General features: G+C 38.7%; 1 pseudogene; it reads left to right on the top strand.

Moving 5' to 3' along the window:
* The first annotated feature begins 1,285 nt into the window (after positions 1 to 1,285).
* Positions 1,286 to 1,409, top strand: LOC112062164 (uncharacterized; annotated as a pseudogene).
* The last annotated feature ends 10,395 nt before the right edge of the window (positions 1,410 to 11,804 follow it).

The raw sequence follows: 11,804 nt of genomic DNA, 5'->3' as shown, positions 1-11,804 counted from the left end.
GAATCAGACAGTTTATGGTCCCATCCAAGCTCCAAACTTACTTAATCTCTATGCCTCAACTCCCTCACCTGTAAAATGGGAATAACAATTCTACATACCTCATAGGGTTCTTGTGAAGATTAAATGCGTTAATACACGGAAAGCACTTAGGACGGTACCTGGCACACAGCAAGCACCATATAAGGGGTGCTCACCTTTCCTTGCTAGAAGTCCCATCAATGAATTGGCTAAATGTTGCTCGGCAGAAAAGAAGTAAATCAAATTAGGTGTGGGAAGGTTTGAGACACCAAGAGTTTCTGCATCTACCCTTCGCCCTGCACGGTCACAGGGGCGCTGAAATTGCTGCTTTTGGCGGTGCCCCTGCTATGACCCAACCCTTCTCATGCCTCACTGCTAAAGTGCACCAGGCAGCGCACAAAAAGTGTGATAAAGGAGTCATTTTAGATTAAAAGGGTACTGACCAAACAACCCCCCCCAAAGCAGAATCCCCCATGGTTTCGATGAGGCGTATTGTTTTCAATTGCAGATGTCATTTCCACAAATTCTCGTTCTGGCATCTGGCACACGCATGCTATGTGAAAGCAGTACTGCACATGTGCTGGCTGTTAACGTGACATTCTTTGGGGACTGCTTCCCACAAATTAGGTGAGAACTTATCTTTGTAAAAGAATGTCTGTCACTGACAATTATGGTGACACCCCGCCAATGCCCACAGCGCGAATACAGAACGTCAACATGTATTTCTCGAGTTTTATGATTCAAGGAGGAGACATCAGGCTTGAATGGAAAAACACCAGCTCGGTCTTCCAACTGCTGCACTCGTGCTCCCATTAGTTAAGCAGAAGTCACATTCGGAGAAAGAGGTGAACAAGCTACAGTCCACTGCCACAAAATGGGTCACTGCTTTAATGAAAGAGGGCCGTGTTCTTAATGTATCTGGATCCCAAATCAAATAATGTACTATTAGAGACTCTTTTTTTTTTTTTGGACTTAAGTCTATTTTGTTGCTTCCGAAAGGCTTGCTTTTGTGCTGAGCTGTTCGACTGAATTTCTTTGTTAGGAAGATAACCAGGACATTTAGGCTCACATACCAGCTTTCTGCAAACTTTTCTATGGAATATTTTAGCATATATAAGCGACCTTAAAATGTGTGCTTAGGATTTTGAGTTGAATATAAAAGCCAAAACTCAAAGTGATATTTAGTTTATTGTTATTCACAGTGACAATTTCGTATGTGTTTCCTGAAAGCCTGATATGAACCTTGGCCTTTAGAATTTGAGGTTCAAGCTCTGCGCAGTGGCAGTATCGTAGCCAATGAGGTTTATCCGAGGCGCGATTATCGCTAATAGAATTTGAGGTTCATATTTTTAAGTCATAGCCCTGGTAACAAATATTTTAAATAAAACCATCAGCATCCCGTTACATTTGACATTTCCCTTGCGATTTCTTACACAATTTTTTAAAGCTATAATGTGACACGTGTAATGTACCAAATAAATGTTTACTTACTGTAAAACTAAGATGATATGTGCAAAAATATTTTGGGAGGCATTATGAATTTTAATAATATTACTTTTAATGTTCATTAATGCAAACCTGTGAAACTCTGGCTAAATCAGTGGATTAGGAGAGCTTCCAAGCTGAAATCATGGTCATTAAGTTTCAGATCTAGTATAAAATTTAAACACTGCTCTGCCTTGTTTTCTCTTTCTGGTTCTGGCAAATGTGACAGTCAGCTCTGTTGAGCTAAGAGACGAGGGATGAGTCACTCTTTTTCCTCTACCGGCCCCCAGTTCTTGGCAAGCATTATGACCATGCCAGTATCTTGATTCCTGGAAGGTACAAGATAAAACAATTTCCTCAGTACCATCAAAGGCTGTCTGCAGGGTATGGGATAATAGCAGAAGCCTTATCCTAGGATCATTTTGCCAACTCCACTCCCACTCAGGCAGTAAATCCCAGCTAGGAGCAACTAGGAGCAGCTATAATCGGTATTGAGCGCTTTCTATATGCTAAACGCTTGGCTTGTATTATTTCATCTAATCCTTGCACAATTAGCAATGCCACTCCACTTCCACAGTGAAAGCAGGCTAGACGCCAGCTCCCAGCGGCTGATATTTATTGAGTACTTACTCTGTGCTAAGTGTGTTACCTGCATTATCTCATTTAATCTTTGCACCAACCCTGTGGTCTTGTAATCATAGATTATTTTAGCTCGCTGTAATTTACTGGGAGACCACGGTCCCTTGGTCTTCGCTTCTCTACCTCATGTAAATAGCTCCCAGCGGCTGATATTTATTGAGTACTTACTCTGTGCTAAGTGTGTTACCTGCATTATCTCATTTAATCTTTGCACCAACCCTGTGGTCTTGTAATCATAGATTATTTTAGCTCGCTGTAATTTACTGGGAGACCACGGTCCCTTGTCTTCGCTTCTCTACCTCATGTAAATCTGACCCATCCTGGACTGCAACTTGAAAATGAGATGACTAAAGAGAAGGAAACGAAAAATAAATTAAAGAAGGAGGGAAGGGGAGAAGAAAGAAGGAAGAAAACTGATTTATTGTTTTGCCTACGAGGTGAGAGGACTCAGGCTTCATTTCTCTTAATTTTCTCTGTACCTTTCAAGTTAGGTATATTTGTTTTTCCCATGTTAAAAACGAGAACACCGAGGCGTGGCAAAGTTAAACAATTCTGGCAAGTCAGCATGACCTGCAAGTGGGCTGTCAAACCCTGGAAACCCACGTTCAAATCCTCAAGTTCCCAGGCCAGGCAGACCCATGCTGCCATGGCCTGACACCTGTGCAAACAAGCTGAGCCACAGACCATCCCAGGAGAGCGGGGTCACGGCTGGTTTCTCGAGACCCTGTGCTGAGGAGGAGCAACGGGGAGAAGATGACCCTCGTGCCTAGGGGGACACAGCATTCCTCGCAGTCTCCTTCGCCTCTATCCGTGTCGTTTACTTTAAAATTGTTATCTTTGTACCTATCTTAACAATTTAAGATGTCTCTCTTTTCCTTTAAGGAACATAGGGAGCGGTCAGCGGAACGCGAAGAGACTTACACAATACGAATGCATCACGCCGTCTTTGGCTATTTAGTTTAGCTGCTCTCCCTGGACTGTGGGCATCTCAAGGGCAGGGACTTGTTTTATGTATTGATGACTCCCCAGGACTCTTCCCAGGGCCTGCTCGACCCCGTCAGTGTCTGCTGGATGACCTAAGGAACACCACACTCAGGTTCAACAGAAATTCCGCACATGTGAAAAGACGGAGAACCGCTATCTGCGTAACAGCCAAGACATGCTCGAAAAAATACTACGTCCTCAGACATTTTGGTTCGTATGCCTCGGGTTGAACTTGCCACCTACTTTTCTCCCCACCTTCTCTGATGCTGCCTCCTATGATTCAGACTCCACGAGGGTGAACTTTGAGTTAGATCTGTCCTTGACACGTTGGCATTGGGTATTCCAGTGGCTAGCGTGGCTCACCGCAGCTGTTATTCCATGATTCGAAGGCCAACTCGTTAGTCATTTAAAAGCAGGCATCTATTTTTATTTTACACCCAAATCATAAAAGATGGCTTAACTTGGAGCAAGCGTGTCATGCCGTCGACATAAGCATCCCAGAAGATGTGAAGCACCTTAGGAAGCTGAGGAGTTGTTTCTAAAGCTAAGCAAAGGCATGGTCTAATGTAGACTGAACTGATTCAGTTAAAACATCCACCATGAAACACTTGAAAAGGTGATTGTGTTCTGCCCCTAAAGCCCTGAATAGCTGCCCTTAGTAGTAGGTTAAAAGGAGAACTTGTTAAAAGCAAGCAGTATGTTTATGAAGGCTAAGGAATATTTGAGAGCAGTATTTAAATATTTTAAAAATATGTCTGATTTCACTTTCTCTTTAGAGTTACTGAGGCACAAGAAAAGACTAAGAATGTTCACCCGGCCATGTATATTGTACTCCAAACATGTCATTTCAGACGTCCTTCACAATGTATCTGGAATATGGAAAGCAGTCCTACGGAGGTATTGTGTGTCACAGCTCATTGACACGTTTATGTTTGGAAACTCAATCAGATCAAGGCAACTAGGAGGATTGCTTTTGGTTTTTTATTTTTTCCTTGTTTGAGTGAGTGGAGTCTAAAATGTTTTACTAAAAACAAAACTAAAAGAAACATGTAATGCATTTGGTCTATTACTTTATCCTTAATTTTTTTTTTTAAGGAGAGAAATCTAGAGAATAATTTAGGTTATCATGTTCAAAAAGACTGGAATAAATGGCCAACCTGCTACAATATAAATATACTGATAGACCTTTTAGAAACTCGTTTCCAAGGCCAGGTTTTCACCCTACACGCCGTAAACTTTCGGGAGGTCCAGAGCTACTAGAACCTCAGGTGTCTCTTCTAGGACAATGGCAAGAAGTACAGCGCTCCACTTCCTAGAATGGTTATAAGGATCCAATAGTATAAATAGGATACACAAAATCACTTAAAAAAAAAGTGTTCTATAGATAAATATTTAGTAACAATGTAATAATTGTAATTATTAATTAAAATAAGTTATTGTCTTGGGAATGCTTCTCCATTTACCATATTCTTAGTCTCTACACTCTGGAAAGAGAAATGCATGTTTGAGAGGACGTTTTTAGAAAACCGTACTGAAATTAAATGTATCCTATGGCAGAAACGGGTGAATGTTAAGCTGGTCAAAAGCAGGCTTTCTTTTAAAATTAGAATCTCAAAGGAACAGATTTTTACAATAGTCATACTTCTTAGTGAAGCTATGAACTTAATAATATAGCGGACAAAAGAAAGGAAGACTATCTGCATCATTATGCAGCAGAACTAGAAGAGCCTGCTGTAAAACCATGTAACATGGAGACTTGTCTCCAGGCAGTAAAGAGTCCTATCAAAGTGCACCTTACGAAAGTTTCCCAAAGTGCTATTCCTTAACTTTCTTTAAACATCTTCTGATATATCAATTCCAGCAATATTCTGGCAGCCTAAAATTACACCATTCTGACCTTGACATTAGCATTCCACGGCACTGAAGAAAGAATGACAGCTTCTCCATATCCTAGTGGGTGATCTTGCAAGCTTTTACCCTCATGACTATGGAGTTTCTGTCAAATGTGCTTCCAGCCGACTGATCACATTCTTTTGAATTATGAAGTGGCTGCAAACTGTGCTAATTGGGTCTGCAATGATGTCACGGATAAGGATTAAACAGCCTTGATTGTCTTAAAGTCACAAATGTATGTCATTTTGTTATACACGTATATTCCACTTAGCCGAATCCATAACTGCAGTCATGCAGAATTGTTTTGTTTAATTAAAATCGTCATTAAAGACCTTAAGATGAATTAGAGGCAAATCATAAAGAGATGAATGGAATAGCTGAGAGCAACTATAATGAAAGGTTAAATATCGTGATTATTTTTTTCATTATTGATGAAGTGTGAACAAGATGCTTGGGAGTGAAGAAAAGAGTGAATGAGGGTCTACCTTTGCCCAGAAGAACTGAGCTACAAATGCAGCAGAACAAAAAGCACGTGTCAAGCCACAGAAACCCTAAGAGATAATGGCCTGAACTAATGTAGCTGTTTCCTTTGGTGCATTACAAAGACTCTTCTATATCTAAAGACTCTTTAAACAGTAAGCTCCCAAAAGGCAGGGAAAGGACTTAGAAGAGTTTGTGTCATTTGTACTATGACCTTGTACAGTACAGTGGCATTGGTACCCCGGGTGCTTATTAATTACTATCTGACGTAAACATAATAGTCACTGTGAGATTCTAGAAGACTATGATGAACTTCTACATAAAGTTCAGAGATCTTTAACCACAAAATTATACTGATACTTTAAATGGGTAGAATTTGAATAAAGTAGTTAAACTTGATAAATGTATCAATAAGGTACTAAGCCACTGAAAATCAAAGTATAATAAATTATCATACTTCATTAAAAAATAAATTCGCCTACTGAGATGCTCTGTGAATTTAATACAGGCATGTTGAATCGTTCATTAAATAATTTTATCGTGAAAATTTTCATACAAAGAGAGTACAGGGATTGATATTTTAGAAACTCAGGTTCAAGTGCAACGTCGAGGTTTTAAAAACACTAAGACTTTGCTATATCTGCTTTTTTTAAATAGAGCGATACAGATATGACCACAGTGGCCTCTGTGTTTTCTGGTTACTTAATCCCTCCCCTCAGGGGGTAAGTGCTTTCCTGAATTTGCCTGTCTTATTTGTCCATGTTTTGATATTTGTGTCTATTTTTGTATTCTCCATCAACAATATATAGTATTTTATGTGTTTTATAATTTATACTAATGATTTTATAGTTACATGTCCTACAACCCGCTTTTTTTCATTCAGCATTAATTTTGAGATTGTCGATGTTGATATACATAACTCTGGATCAATTATTTTAGATTCTTTATAGTATCCGCATCATTACTCATTTTTCAGTTAATTAACTATCTATTGGGCATCTACTACATTCCAGATGCCAGTCTGGGTGATAAGGCCATAGCGGTCAACTAAGCGGACTCAATGGTGGCTGTTTAAAAGCTTCTTTCCTAGGGAACAGACCCCAGTACATGCATCCTTTCTTTCAGGGATGTCTTCAAGTTTTTATTGTTACAAACAGCGCCACGATGACCAACCATAACCATTATTACTTGTGCATTTGTTTGGAAGGAGACATAAAAGAGGTGGGATATTGGTTTTGTAGGTTGGGCACAACTTCGATCTGACACCGTAACACAAACTGTTGTGTGAAGCAAAATTGTTACGTTAATTTTACACACACACACACCAGGGTATAAACAGCTCCCATGGCTTCACAGTCTCACTACACTTGGTCTTTTCAAACTTCCTAACTTTTGCCTCCTGATGGATGTGTGGTGGTGTCTTTTTTGCGTTTTCCTGATTACACGTGAGTTGAGCATCTTATATGTAATTATGGATCACTCCTCATTTCTCTCTCGTGGATCATCTGCTCTTATTTATCGTCTACGTATTGGGTTGTCTTTTTCTTCTTGATATTTAGGAGTGTCTGTGTACACTGGAAATTAATTTACTGTTGACCAGATGGGCGGTCTGTGTCCTGCTGTATGGCTTACATTTTTCACTTTTTTAAAACATACTTTTGTCATGTGAAGGTATTTTATTTTAATATAATAACATCTACCAGTATTGTTTGTTAGCAGTCTGGGTTAGTTCTCCCTCTTTAAGGAAATTATCACTTAACCTAATGCCATAAAGACACGCTGCTATATTTTCTAAAAGTTTTATGGTCCGATTTTTCGTGTTTGTTTTTAATGTACCTAGAATATACTTTTGTATCTGAGGGAAGGGACTAGCTTTAGTTTATCACATTTCTAGCTATGGTAGTTACTACAGGTGTTCACATATTCTAGTTGTCTTCTTTCTGAGCTCCCAGGAGGAGTGCTCTCTCCCAAGCTCTTTGGCGCCAGATGTGCCCACGTGACTTGCTCTGGCTAATGGACTACAGCAGCAGGATGTGTATATACATTCAAGGTAATGCAGTTGGATCCAGAAAATAGGCAGGGAATTGGCCTTCAGCCAGCGTCCCCTCAGAGCAAAACTGTAAAGTAGGCAAAGCTCTTTAGGATGTGCTCTCATTCTTCCACCTCCATCAGTTTCCCTCTCCCTCCATGTTCCCAGGTCCTCTCCAAGGTAAGGCCTTACAGGACTGACTTACACAGACAAGATCTTATCCTTGGGATTTACCTATTCACCCAACACCCCAAAGCAAAGCAAACACAACATTATCTATCCTAAGTTCCACTCTCCAAAGAACACTAAAGCTGTAACCATTGGACAGGAAAATGACTAAGAAATTAACTGCTGCTTTTTTTTTTTCCAGTAGTGGATTCATGTTAATAGGATATTTGCATTATGATAGGATACAATACAATAAAGAATTCTTTAGAAATGTATTTCCCAGGGTTAGGGTTAGGGTTAGTTCTGCCACGTACTAGCTGTGTGACTTTTGACAATGTCCTTAGTCACCCTACACCTCAGCATCCTCAGTTGTACAGCGAACATAAGGATACTTGTATTACAGTGTTAATACGGGAATGATAAAGCAATACTGTATGTACTGCATGCCTAGTATAGTGCCTGGCACCTGGTAGACACCGATCAATGAGACTACTGTTGTTGTCATTATTATTAATATTTGTAGTGGTGGCAGTGGTATGCTTTGATATTAGAAGAAATGGTTTAAGACAGAATACTAACCGATTATCCTGAAAGCACAAGAGGCAGGCAGCCTCCTGCTTTGCCCATTGAGAAGAATTATTCATGTGATCATTATCTTTCTTGAAGCTTCAGAGGTAATACAGGGAGGTCAGGAATTGATTATTTAGTCTAAAGCAATAATTGCAAATTAACTTGGCAAGAGTATCTTATTTGCAAAAAAAAAGAAATAGGCGAACAAATACTTTTACTATCTTTTCCACCTTCGTCTTCATTGTTAGCTAGTGCAAAGAATCTGTTAGCTCTCTAGAAAAGTAACAGCACATTCTGCCATTCTACCTTGGAATACAAGTTTCCATTCATAGATCCATCTCCTTTCTTCCAGTAGAGAAGGTTAAATAAATCCAGTCAGAATTTTACATAGGGAGAGGTGGGACTTGAAGGTGTTCATGAAAGTACTAGAGATTTTAGATTACGATTTTATGTCATCTAAATGGTATTTTTATCTCTATTAGGTTTTTAGAAATAATTCTTCCCACTTCAAAATAAATCAAATAAATTTTCCTTGCCTATGTGATTTCTTACAGAACGAAAAGACACTACATATAATCATCTCTCTTTTCACTTCAAAGGTTAATAGCAGTCAGATTATTTTTAAAGCTTACAAGTTGTTAAATAATAAGACATATTTATTAGAAATTGAAATAAGAACAGTTGAAATACAAGTCAATAAAAGATGAAAGAATGTTCTAGTGATTAAAGTAAAAGATGAAGGGATTAATCTCATCCTAAGAACCAGTTAATGGTGTTGATTGTGTAGGTCTCATTATTCCATGAATTATTAATTCATTTTCAAATAAGAAGAGTGTGAGACAATTAATTTTTACAAAGTGTTTGATGATGTTATTATTAGAGGAAATGTGGATCAATATTATTATCACTTTATTTATTCAATGTGATTACAGCTTTCCTTAAAGCTATTTACTTGGAAAATACTTTTGAAAATAACTTTTAGAGTAAGTTTTTATGTATTGGTCTGTGTTCGATAAAAAATAAGCGTGAGTCCTGAAAATCATCAATATGGCCATATGAAAAGCAAGCAAAATTAATTTCACCACCAAATATGTCAGCCCGAACTTGATTTGCAAGTATTTTTTGTGTTAATGTTTCACCTATAAAAGTTTTTCAGTGGACTGATACACCTAGGAAAAATATTTTATACAGCTATACTATTTTTCGGTTTACAACGTGCTTTCTCAGGTGTTCCTATATTTAATCTAGGCAACATCTTTTGCGGTGGGAAAGAAGATAGGGTACTCTCTTTTTATGAATGAAAAGCTGAGGTTCACTGAATTGTGCTGCGATCCGGAGCTGGGCAGTGGCATGGAGATGAGACACCATTTGTTCTTATTCCTTGTGCAGTGCTTATGCTACTGCCAGCATCTCATACTTCTTCAAGCCGCTTTACCTTGGAGCTCTGGTTGCTGTGCACGTCGCTACAATGATGTAGCACGAGGGTATGTAAATGTGTGTGTGTGTGTATGTATGTACGCATGTATATATTTCCTTCACCTATGAGAACTGTGACCAAAACACAGCATCGTATTAAATATTTATAGCATGATTTTGCATGTTTTAAAGCATTTTATAGTAAAACCATTAAGACTTCAAAGTGAGCAGCAAACACACGAAAAGCCGAACAGGATGAATTGCTAAACTAGAAGAAAGTCAGGGTTAAAAGTTAAATTTTACTCTGGGTTCTTGCTTGAATATACTCTCTTGTCTTACTGAAATATGGGCTGGAAAGAGGCTTGTCCTTTTATCCCATAGTATAAAGTTTATACTTCGGGACATGGAGAAAGTAACCTTTATTTTTCCACAGGGTAAAAATGAGTCCAGGAATCTTCACGTTGAGCCAAAGTCCCTTTGAGTTAATAATTACTATTTGTGTTTCTACCAGAAAAAGGTAAAACAAACAAAAAGAGTTTTAAATCTGATTGATCAGAAAGGCTTAACATAGCACCAAATCATCCCTTGCTGAGAGATCCCAGATGGTAGGGGAACGGGGGTTGCAGAGGACGCCGGGTAACGTGTATTGTCCTGAAGGTAACCAGAGTTAATATCAGTAGCGTGACAAAGACATTGCTTTTACTACAAATTCTAATTTTCTGAAAGGTTCACATCGCTCTGCAATGTGGTCTTTCTTAACTACAGCCTCCACTTGTGTTGGGATCACTCTGGTCACGATAAACATCAATCTCACCGCTTCTCATGTTCTTTCATTTATGTTAAATGATTAGAAATACAAATTATATTCAGCTCCTACAGTTGTATAGTTGCATAGGTTATGTTTATAAGATTCACTTAAATTATGCAACTAGTCTTCACATAATCATAGCTTCTTTCTTTAAAAAATAATCAGCATTGAATTTTCCTCCTTAGATCTCAAGGAGTCAACTTGATAACTGGATAATTTGCTAACGATATAATTGCACCTTTAAACTTTTTGATCATATCTGAAATCAGTAAATGATGCTTTTAATACATGATTTTAAAAATTGACCCTTCAGAGACTGTATTGATAGGGGAAATGAGTCAGATACACCGATCATTGAAACTACACAGGGAAGACTCTATCATCGTACTGATGGAAATGCAAAAAGCTTATGACCTATGTTAGAGATTTCCAATTTATAAATATATTTCTTGGAACTTCCCTCGTGGTCCAGTGGTTAAGACGTCTCCTTCCAATGCAGGGGGTGCGGGTTCGATCCCTGGTCGGAGAACTAAGATCCCACGTGCCTCGCGGCCAAAAAACCAAAACAAAAAACAGAAGCAGTGTTGAAACAAATTCAACAAAGACGTTAAAATTGGTCCACGTCCAAAAAAAAAAACTTTAAAAACAACAACAAAAAATAGAATATATGAATATATTTCTTAACGTTTATTTTAAAATGAAATAGTGTAAAATCTCTTTTGTATCTCAGTCATCAAAGAATGTCAATTAAATTTCAAAGAAGTGAAAACAAACTGAATACATTCAATTCAAAAGAAAAGAAGAACAACTGTGATTAGTGTAAGTAATGACTCTTATGGTTCTCACCCAGTGACACATTAAGGATTTGACATTTCAGGAATAACGCAGGCTCTCGGGAGTAATGCTGATTCATTGATTTGGTTAGCACACGGGCCCACTTAAAAGGCACCCCACCTGCTCTGACAGTGGCTGATTCCTGCCCACTAACGTCCGCACAAGACTCGGTTTGGGGTGACAGGATGACTCTCCTTACCATGCTTGTTTCCCTCCTCAGCCCAAATGTTTGCAACCTTATTACCATTGGCATTTGCTCTTCATTAGGCGGTAACTGTAACGCCAGGCAGAGGCTGGTTTCAAGTATTTTTAGTGCAGTTTTTCCAAGGTCAAGTTGCTGGGACGAGTGGATAAGAAATGTTGGACCCATCTGAACACTACCGAGGGGGCTGCCACATTCAGAGGTAAAACTAATTAGGATCCCATTCATGCTACTTCATCACGGTGACACAAGCACACTCCTTGACGCACATCTCTAAT

Source organism: Physeter macrocephalus, chromosome 20 (assembly GCF_002837175.3).
Source record: "Physeter macrocephalus isolate SW-GA chromosome 20, ASM283717v5, whole genome shotgun sequence".
NCBI lineage: Eukaryota > Metazoa > Chordata > Mammalia > Artiodactyla > Physeteridae > Physeter > Physeter macrocephalus.
Note: the sequence above shows the minus strand (reverse complement) of the source record. Positions and strands in the feature narration are given on the sequence as shown.